General features: G+C 43.1%; 1 pseudogene; it reads right to left on the reverse strand.

Annotated features, from left to right (window-relative positions):
• Window positions 1-7,974: 7,974 nt before the first annotated feature.
• LOC114622521 lies at window positions 7,975-9,488 on the reverse strand (annotated as a pseudogene).
• Between the last annotated feature and the right edge of the window lie 1,602 nt (window positions 9,489-11,090).

Raw genomic sequence — 11,090 nt, forward strand, 5'->3', positions numbered from 1 at the left:
GTTAAAAACAAACAACCTAAATGTTTGAAACAAGCACACATAAACATTTCTAATCTAGTTCCGTCATAAACATGGTAAAAATTAAACTTGTTATTTGAATAAATTAGCTCTCCTGGCAAGTCACAGGACATCGAACCTGAGTTTTAAAATATGAATAGTTAGCCTGATATGGATATCTCCTCAGAGGCCTTCAAGAGTCAGACATATTCAGAGGCAGATGCTCACAACTAGCCATTGAACTGATCATGGGGTTCTCAATAGAGGAGTTAGAGTGAAGACTGAAGGAGCTGAAAGGGTTTGTGGCACCATGAGGAGAGCAACAATACCAACCAACCACAGCTCCCAGGGTCTAAACCACCAGCCTGGGAGCACTTAGGGGGGATCCAGGGCTTCAGCTGAATATGTAAAAGTGGAGGGCCCTGCTGGGCATAGGTGGAAGAAGAGAACCTTGACCTCATGAAGGCTGGATGCCCCAGGGGGTGGGAATTTTGAGGGTGGGGAGGTGGGAGTGGGGGGGTGTAGATAGAGGTTACATCCACAGAGAAGAAGGAGGAGGGGCGAGGGGATTGGGGGTTCCGAGGGGGTGGTGGGGGATGGGGTAAGGAGACAACATAGGAAATGTAAATAAATCATCCAATAAAAAAAAATAAAATAAAATATGAATAGTTAAGTGATACTTAATTCTAAGTAACTAACTTTCTTAACAGTAGATTATATGTACCTATTCTAATGCCCAGAAAAAAAAACATAATTCATCCAATTCCTTATTGCAAAGTAATATATATAATTTGCCCTCATTTCTGAAGGAAATTGCTGATGACTAAAATGTTTGCTACCAGCTTGTGTCTGAAAATGTGGGGGAAGATGTTCTATAATGCTGGGAAACAGAAAAGCACTAGAAATTCTATGGAAAATGATACAGCTGGTAGAATCTCCAGAGATGTGATCTGTGCCAGCATGGGAAAGACAGCTCCTAAAGAGCAGAAGGGGGAGGGGAGGGCTGGGCCTTTAAAGAAAGGAACAGTTCACAGCAGCAAAGCATTTCTACATGAGCTAGAAAATGTCAACAGTGTGTTCAATGTATCTTCAACAGCATTCTAATTTAGGATGTCAAATATATATAAGTATATAAAGCATAACAGAGGAAGCAGCAAGGAAAAAAATACCCAACAACTAATTAATAGCTAGTAACTAGAGAAAAGGAGATTACATGAGTGAAAACAGCCAGTGGGACAGAGGGAAGACCTGCAGAGATGGTCTAGCAGATAAAACAAGTGCTGCACAAGTATGGATCACAGTTCAGATCCCCAGAACACATATACATGCAAAGTAAATGTGCCTGTAGTCCCAGCACACTGGAGGCAGAGACAGGGGCCTCCTGAGCAGGCTGCCTAGCCAGACTACCTGTATAGTGGAGCTCTGGTTCAACTAGGAGACCTTGGCTCAATGACTAAAGTTGAAAGACAGATAGAGGGAAACTTCTGCTGTCAGTCATGGACCTCCATACATGTGCACATATACCAGTGCACACATACAGAAGCCATGGGAGAAGAAGAAAGGAAGAGGAGGAGGAGGAGGAGGAGGAGAAGGAGGAGGAGGAGGAGGAAGAGGAAGAAGAAGAGGAGGAGGGAGAGGAGGAGGAAAAAGAGGAGGAGGAAAAGGAGGAGGAGGAAGAGGAGGAGGAAGAGGAAGAAGAAGAGGAGGAGGGAGAGGAGGAGGAGGAAGAGGAGGAGCTCACAGTAGACACATCCACTGTTTTAAAATATTATGCCATACTATGTAGCCATGGAGTAATTTGATTGTGATTCTGAAGCCACTGCAACCCTTGACAGCAGAACAGACTCCTGGATTTCCTTAAAATGAGCACCACAGTTTCTGTTATCATTTTACTTCTCATTCTGGTTAAATAATTGGCATTCGAATTTTTTAGCGACTTAAGCTTAACAGATCTCAAGCTTCTTGAGAACAGTTCGACTACTGTGGATAGTTATTTCAACCTGAGAAAGTGGTTATCTCTTCACCCAAATTCTAATATAGCAAAATCTACTCCTCAGAGTAGGCTACCTCTGTATTGTTACCCATGCCCTTTCCAAACTTGGGACCAACGAGCTTGGCAGTTCCAGATGAGTACCAAGTGAGACTGTGTGTAAAGCCCTGACTTCTTCAGCAGGAAGTGTCTGAAGCCTGGCAGTACAGTTGTTTGGCTCCAGGATTGTGACACTCTGAACCACAGCCATATAGCCAGCTCCCATGCTGTCTCTGAATCTGAACAGGAGGACAGCCACTAAATAAGACACAGCTAAAACTGACGGGTGAAGGAGAGAGGATTTCTACTCCAAGTCCACCCCCGGAGCAACACTACAACATCTTTATCATGTTGGTTGCCACTGTCTGAATTTTCAATAATTTCTCTTTTTCAACATGTGGTAGCCCAAACTAAAAGCAGTTAAAATACATTCAGCTAAGTAGCTTGAAAGATGTTTTGTTTTCCTTTTCAGTTCAGTGTATGATGAATCCTTAACAGCCCTGATAACACTGCAGGAGGATTTGAAGGGGGTCTCTCTTTTTACCAGAAGCATGCTGTTTATTGACCTTAATAGTTTTCAAAACAGGCTAAGGTGCATGCCACATAACCTTGACAGAGGGCAACTTAGTTGTCTTTAGCACCTAAAAGCCCTCCCACAGGCTCACATCTCCCAGCGCCTCTCAGGGCAGCTCCCTTCCTCACCTCAACCCCAAAAACTAGTCATCAGAGAATGAGAGGCAGACGTTGGACTAACAGTACAAGGTCATGCTCACCCACAGCACACATCTGCAACCCCCACCGACTCCCTCAGGCTTCTCCACCTCAGAAAAGTGAGAACAAGAAAATATCAGGACTCAATTGAACAAACTTAATCAACCCACTAAGAGTTCATCTTTGAGTTGGTATTGAATTCTGAAATTAAAACAAGTCAAGTCTGATCTAAGTCACCACTGGAGAACTAAGAAGGTGCCAGAAAGAAGGCAGAATTCTGGCGTCAGCCCCTTCAGACTTCCATTTCCAGTTTTTTTTTTCAACCAAACACTATCCTAAATATGCTGTGAAGAAATTTTGTAGATCCAATTAAAGTCCCAAAACAGTTGGAGTCTATCTGGGTGAACCTGATACCTAAGCAAGAAGACCTTTTATGGACTTAGCAGCAAGAGACCCAGAGAAATGCCAAGCACCAGAGGTTCTGTAGACTGTGCTGCCTTGAAGAGGGAAGGGGCCACAAACAAAGACTGGCCACTAGTCTAGTCCCTGAGAGCAAGTCCTAGGCAACAGCCAGCAAGGAGAGGACCTCCATCCTATAGCTGCCTAAGTGGTCTCAGAATGACTGCAGCTGAGAGCCCAATCTGAGGAGAGCCCAGCCGGAGCAACACTGGATTCCATCTGGCAAAAACTTTAAGGAAAGAATTCAATCCAGCCAGCTCAGATTTATGATTGAAGGAACCCACCAGTGAATGCTGTAAGCCCCTATTTGTCCAAAAGTAGAGGGCACAACACCACACTAGACATTCATTGGCTCAATATGGTCCTGCCTTGTACAGTAGTGTAAAGTGATTCAGCTCAATTTCACTGTTATTAGATTAAGTTCCTCTAGGGTACTAGCCATACTTCCAATGCTGGGCAGTCCATAAGAGCCAGTTTCCTTGAAACTTTGGCCCAAGCGACTGTCACTTGAGTGAAAGAGAAGTAATACCATCTTTACTGCTAGTCTGGACCCAGTAGGAAGATCTACAGGTGTCTTTGCCATTATCATTGCAACCAGCCTGGTGAGAGGCTCACATCAGGGGACTCAAAGGAGCATTAGGACCAATCAAGGGAAGAAAATCCCACTCCCCATTTCCTGCTTACACTTAGATGTGTAATCCATTTACATGCAGGCTAGAAGCCATAACTTCATTCCTGCCCTGCCCCTCTCTTCTTCTGTAGTTGGTTGTTATAACGAAGTATATATGGTATGATTCACATGCCCTTTCGATTTCCTCTCTAGAAAAGACTGAGCAGCCTGGAAAGGTCAATTCAGAGCCTACTCTGGTCATCTAGGAAAATACCAGGAAAGAATGGTCCTGGTTAACCATGTGGGACCCAGAGCAAAGGAAAGCAGGAAGGCTTTCAGTGGTAGCGATTGCAGATGCCAATGAGAGGGCAGCTGGTAGGCATGGACTCATGTCCTGAGCACTAATAAGATGTTTACCAATGCCACACCAGCCACTGTTCGCACTCATACTCTAGAATTTAGCAAATTTTGTTTAGGTCTAAACAAACTTTTGGTCACATGTTACTATTTTGCCCCAAGTACTCTGACCTTTCTTTTCTTTTCTAGCAGATTTTTTTTCATTACATAGGATATGCTTAGAATGTCCCCCAAAGCCAATGCCAAAATGTTCTAACAAAATCCTGGAAATCAGATTTTGTTTGAGCCCAGCAGAAAAGGAAAATACTGGGCAGATAAAAGCTTGGGTCATTCCAGGGATTTGGGGTAAGAGCTGCAACCCAGGGAAGATGCGGAAGATGGTGTTACTATGCATAAAAGGCCCAAGGGACCCTTCACATCTGTATACAGTGTCAAGAAGGCAATGAGCAGGCTTCAGTCTGAGGCCTAAGCTGCAACTGTAAGCTCAAGGAAGTGTGAAACTCAGCTCTGTCTTACGGAGGCAGATATGGAATAGCCTATGGGTACCAGACCATTCCTCTTCTAGAGTAGAAAGAAGTGCATGGGATTTACTTTGCTCATGAAACAAGCTTCAGGAAGCCACGTGGTCTTTTGCTCCTCAGCTACGTGAAGCACAAGATTCACCTCTGAAGCAAACACAACAGGCACCATCTTGGAAACCAAGGAGTGCACATCAAATTCTAAGTCTGCCAATCAATGCCTTTCTCTTGGATTTCCCAGCACCACAGACTGTGAGGAATAAGTTAATATTGCATCAGATAGCACAGTCATGGCAGCACAAAGACATAGACATAGACAGACAGTAATTACAGGAATGGAGATGCTACCCACTGCCCCGTACTGCTCCTTTTGTTGCCTTGTAACCAAAGAGCTTCTCTCTTCAGAGGATGGTGGTCAGCAGATGCCCTCTCTCCTCCATGTGGCTTTCGGCATCCCCAGCAGCTGTCTGTGTCCTGCTGCTAGACTGGGCAACTCCTCTGTGCCCTACTTTGTTCTCAGGTTCCTGTCAAATAGCCTCACCCGAGGACCTTACAACTCCTTAGAATAAAGTGTTTAATATTCTAATGCAATTGTGTGTGCGTGCGTGTGTGTGTGTGTGTGTGTGTGTGTGTGAGAGAGAGAGAGAGAGAGAGAGAGATACCAATATCTACAGATTGTCAAGTCCTTCAGATAATGTGATATAATGTGGTATAATATTCTCAGATCTCTCATATGGTTTAAACCATATCTAAATTACACATATGTGTGTGTGTGTGTGTGTGTGCGTGTATGTGTGCATATATATATATTGCATTGCTATAAAGACTAAGGTATGTGGATCACATGTGGGCAGAAAACCTAGGTTAATGTAAGATTCCCCTCCCCCACACACAAATGTAGTGTAAACACTATATAATCAGAGCTACATTGTGTTGTTTAGACCCTATAGTAATAATAATAAGGAATAATAATAAGAAAAAGTGTTATCTTAGTCAGGTTTGTATTCCTACACAAGCGTCATGACCAAGAAGCAAGTTGAGGAGGAAGGGGTTTATTCAGCTTACACTTCCACACTGCTATTCATCACAAAATGAAGTTGGGACAGTAACTCACACAGAGCAGGAACTTGGAGGCAGGAGTTGATGCAGACGCCATGGAGGAATGCTGTTTACTGGCTTCCTTCTTCAGCGTGCTTTCTTTTAGAACCCAGGACTACCAGTCCAGGGATGGTACCACTCACAATAGGCTCCCCCACCCTTGATCAGTAATTGAGAAAATACCTTACAGCTGGATCTCATAGAGGCATTTCCTCAAAGGAGGCTCCTTTCTCTGGGATAACTCTAGCTTGTATCAAGTTGACACCCAAAACCAGCCAATACAACTGTCTCTGTTCAGCCACAGGTAAGTTTGTTCCAAATATTTTAATACAGAGTTGGCTGAATCTGTAGGTGGTACCCACTGTTTGTGATTGTATAAAGTCCTGACAATTGACATAACACTTCTAACCCTACACTCTTAATAACAACAGTTCTCACAGGTTCATATCCACCACTGTATTGAAGAAAGAACCCTGAGTTTCAGATAGTCACTGTCTAATAATGGTTAATATTAGATAAGATAAATGTTTATTCCCTGTGTGCCACTCTGGACCTACCTCAAAGCCAATTATTAAAATGTATATATTTAGCAATCTGTCTACTGCAGAAAAAGACTATCCTTGGCTGTCTTAATAGGTGTCTCATGAAAGAATTATTCATATGTTAAATCTGTTTGGCAAAGCTGAATAGTAATCAGAAAGAGGATCTTAATATGGAACTTCAGAACGCTTTTAATATGTGGATGTACTAAATCCGCAGGAAGCTCGATCTCTTCTGCATGTGCAGTATTTCTGTGACCATCAACACCATCTTAGAGACATGAGCGCTCGGCAGAATATAACTGAGGGAACAGTGTTTAGAAGCCTCAGTCACATAATAACGATTTGCGATCAGTCTCTGACGGTGTCTCTGAACGTTTCCTCGTCCATTTCTGAGATTCCTGTGGTGAGTTTCCACTTGTCTTTATGTCAGAGCTATGTGCTCCTTCCCTTCATAGCCGCTCCACTCTGTGTCACATGCCGACAGCCAAGTGTTTCACGATTCCCCTAACAGCCTCGTCTGTTTCTCTGCACACTATTTTCTGTTTCCGTCTCGGTGTTATACCTGTCCCTGCTCTTTGCTGCACTCATCCCTCCCTTTAACTCTTAGTATGTGTCACCCGTACTTCCTGTGTCCACTATGGGGGGTTCCTGTGCTTCAGCATGGAGTTTGTTGTGAAGGCTATTTCTAGTAGCTTCAGGGCTTTTATCAAGAAGTATTGAGCCGGGCGGTGGTGGCGCACGCCTTTAATCCCAGCACTTGGGAGGCAGAGGCAGGCGGATCTCTGAGTTCGAGAGTTCAAGGCTAGCCTGGTCTACAGAGTGAGTTCCAGGACAGCCAGGGCTACACAGAGAAACCCTGTCTCGAAAAACCAAACCGAAAAAAAAAAAAGTGTTGAGAGGTTGGAAGAGATGGCTCAGTGGTTAAGTGCACTGGCTGCTCTTCCAGAGGACCCAGGTTCAATTCCCAACACCCGTATAGTGGCTCACAAATGTCTGTAATTCCAGTTCCAGGAAACATAATGTCCTCTTCTGGTTTCCTTAGGCACTGCATGCATATGACATACAAGCAGGTAAAACACCCATACACCTAACTAAAGGAATTTTTTTTTTAAAGAAAAAGATGTTGAAATTTTCAAAGGCATTTCTGTGTCTATTGAGATAATCATACGCCTTCTATCTTTAAGCCTATTTCTCTCATATTATACTTATTGATTTGCATAACTGAGAAAAACTTGCCTTCCTGGGATGAAAACAACTTGATCATGGAATTTGAGTTTCACATATTTCAGGATATGGCTTACAAGATTTTTACTGGGAAGTATTTTGATCCACATTTATTAGAGAAATGCTCTGTCTTCTTTTCTGTTCTGTTGTTTCCTTCTCTAGTTTTGGTATTAGGATAATTCTTGTTTAATAGAACAAAGTTGGTATTATTTCTTCCCTTTCCATTTTGCAAACCAGTTTAAGGAATATTGATGTTAACCCCTCCTTAAAGGTTTAGTGCTGGATTCACTCAGCAGTGAATCCATCTGGCCCCAAATTTTTCTTTGTTGGGAGAGATTTTTTTTTAATTCTGTAAAATAATTTATTGGAAGTCTGCATTTATATATTAAGTGTTTACATTTAGTTTGACGGGAATACAAACTTCACAAGTTAACTGAGCCTTTGTCTTTGTTCATCTATTTGAGTTTTCTACATCTTCAAGATCCAGGGGAAGTTCCCCTACTTCTGCTTTTTCCTCCCTACAGCTACAGAATAGTGTTGTATCTTTGATCCAAACCTCGAAGCTGAACTTGAAGCTTGGGTATCTCTTTCACTTTCTCCTCAAGTTCATCATTCCGACTTGTTAATTTAACTAACTCTTCCAACATTATGGATCGAGTTTTTTCTAGGTTACTAATTTCTAACTGTAAATGACTAATTTCTCCTTGCCTCAGCTTTAGCTGAGACTGCAGATTTTCAATAATGCTCGACCCGGCTCCCATCCTTACAGCTTCATAAAGATTGCTTCCACTGGCTGATGTGGACGTTGGCCCAAATGAATGCTCTTGAGACTCACCCTGTGAGACAGGAAGGATGCTTACAGCCCTGCTGTATCTACTCCACTTATAGAGCTGGTGTGTGACATGGGAGTACTAGGAACAGAAAATGCCTTGTGGTCCTTTTCTTTTAGTGCTTCTTGAGTGAAAATGGTTTTTTTCCTTTCTTGTTCAACTTTCATTCTTCTCGTTTCTAACTGACTGCTCAAAAGTATCTTTTCTTTCCTTGTCTCTCCAAGCATTCTTACATATTCATCTCTTAAGTTTCCTAATTCAACCTGGTACCAACTATTTTCATCCACTAGTTTTCATAGTTTATTTTTCTCTGACTCTAGCTGGGCCTGAAGTCGACTCTTTTCCTGTCGTAATAGAGAATTCTGTGACTCCACTGAAGACATCTGGATTTTGCTGGCCAGGAGTTCTTCTGTAACTGCATGCTCTCTTTCAACTGCTGCAGCCAACAAGGTCTGTGATTCACCAAGCCTATCAGAAAGATTCTTTGCTAGCATCTCCCACAATGATGTCTGGGATCCTAGAGTATCTTGTAAATTTTCTGTCTATGGAAGCAATGGTCTCGTTGTTGATGAAACAGTGACTCACCTCTTAGTTTCGATTCTTTGCTTCTTGAAGTCTCTGCTGAAGTAAGTAATTCTCTTTTCTGGCAGCTGCTTGCTCTACCCATTGCAGCGCTAGCCTAAGGTCCCCCACCTGAAGCGCTAATGCCTCCTGCCGCTGACAGGCTTCTTCCTGGGCCTTCTCCAGTGACCCAGAAAGTTCTTCTTTAGCCTTCATCTCAGGCCTCAGAGCAGCTCCCTGACTGGGGGTTTACAAAGTTTGGACCTAGGACACAAAGGCAGAAGATGCGTAGCAATCTGGGGCTGTGCTTCAAATTCTGTAAGAAGGGCCTGGGGACAGGACCAGAGCTCAAGCTGACACCTGAGGCCAGCAGAACCCGCACCAGGCTGAGGTATGCGGGACTGGGCAGAAGGCCAGGATCCGCTTACCTGGCTTGGTCCAGGTGCTCGGCTCCTCCTCCTGGATGTCCGGGACCCTGTCGATGGACATCTGGGCCTGGGACTGGGCCTGTTTGGCGAAGCTGGACAACTGCAAAGCATTGAACCAGCTCATGGCTCCTCCTTAGCATTAGCTCCAGCCAACTCCAGAAGCCTCGGTGGTGGCCCAAGGCCCACAGCCTCCCCATGGCCGTGCAGCGCTCGGAGCCTCCCGCACAGCTTGGGAGATATTTTTATTACTGTTTCAATACTATTCATTGCTATGGATCTGCTAAAATTGTTTATATCTTCTTGATATAATGAAGATAGGTGATATGTTCCTAGAAAAATTTCAATTTCTTCTAGATTTTACTGTTTCTAAGAATGCTTATGTTCAAAGTTTGATTCCCTAATTTCTCTGGAACTCATTAAAATTTGTTGCAACATATACTCTACCCCCTAATTTTATTTATTTGGATCTTTTCTTTATTTATTTTGGTGAGTCTGGAGATGGATTTGCCAATCTAATCTATTATTCAAGAGGGGCTGCTTTCTGTTGGCTTGTTTGTGTGCAGTATTCTCTAGGCCTCGACTTCCTTAGTTGCTGCCTGGCGCTTGCCGTCCTCACCACACTCCACTCTTGCACGTGACTAGTTCTTGCTTGAGTTATATCGTTAGCTTATTTATGGGATATTCCTGTTTGTTTGTTGTTGTTTGTGTGTGTGTTAGTCAAATGTCAACACTCACAGATGAAAACTTCATTCTTAGAGCTCCCTTAGCTGTATCCCAAAGGTTCAGCTGAGTTGGTAGTTCACCTTCATGCTATTCTAAGCCCTGGCTTACTTCTCCCTAATTTCTTCTATGACCCACTGATCATTAGAGTCCACCTTCCAGGGTCCAATCATTTGTGTCATTTCTGTATATTTCTTGAAATTAATTTCTAGTTTATGCTGCTACAATCTGATAACATACAAGAAACAATTTCTATTCTTTTATATTTATTAAGACTTCCTTCATCATTGATCTGTTTAGTTTTCATCAACTTGACACAAGCTAAAATTATCTGGAAAGAACTTGGGTTAGGAAAATGCCTCCATCAAATTGCCTGTAGGCAAGTCCATAGGACATTTTGATGTGAAAAGGCTCAGTTGCCTGGGGATAATTCCATGCCTGGGCTGCAGCTCCTGGGTTCTATAAGAAAATAAGTAGAGCCTAAGCAAAAATTCAGATCGCCTGTCAGAGGGGGTTCTGGGTGGCCCCTCTATGCTTGGTCTAAGGGCAGAAGTCCCCCCTTTTAGGTTGGGTGGAGATGGGTTTTGGAAACACCCTGTATAAAGTAACAACCTCATCTTGAGTCTCGTGGTCCTCCCTAGCTAACTTATGATAATGTATCTGAGTAGGTTTTGCTACCAAATTATTTATTTATCTGTTGTATCACAGAGTTAGTCCGCCTATTTGTGGCCCAGGGACCAGCAGAAATAAGCAAAAAGAACCCAAATAATGGTCCCAATATGGGAGGAAGTAGTGTTGACAACCTTGGAGAGGCTGAAAACCAATTCTTGTACCAGCATTCATCTGTCTCTTTCTCTCTCTGATTTTTCTTAGGGCCTTCACTGACCTATTTCATGCTCTCTTTAACCCTCCTTGTCTTGTCTATGTAAAGGCAACATTCTTCTTTAAGGACTGTACACAATCAAGAGCTGTACACAGCCTTTTCTATTGTGATAGAGTAAATCAA

This window comes from Grammomys surdaster, unplaced genomic scaffold (genome assembly GCF_004785775.1).
Source record: "Grammomys surdaster isolate TR1022 unplaced genomic scaffold, NIH_TR_1.0 64, whole genome shotgun sequence".
NCBI classification, from domain to species: Eukaryota; Metazoa; Chordata; class Mammalia; order Rodentia; family Muridae; genus Grammomys; species Grammomys surdaster.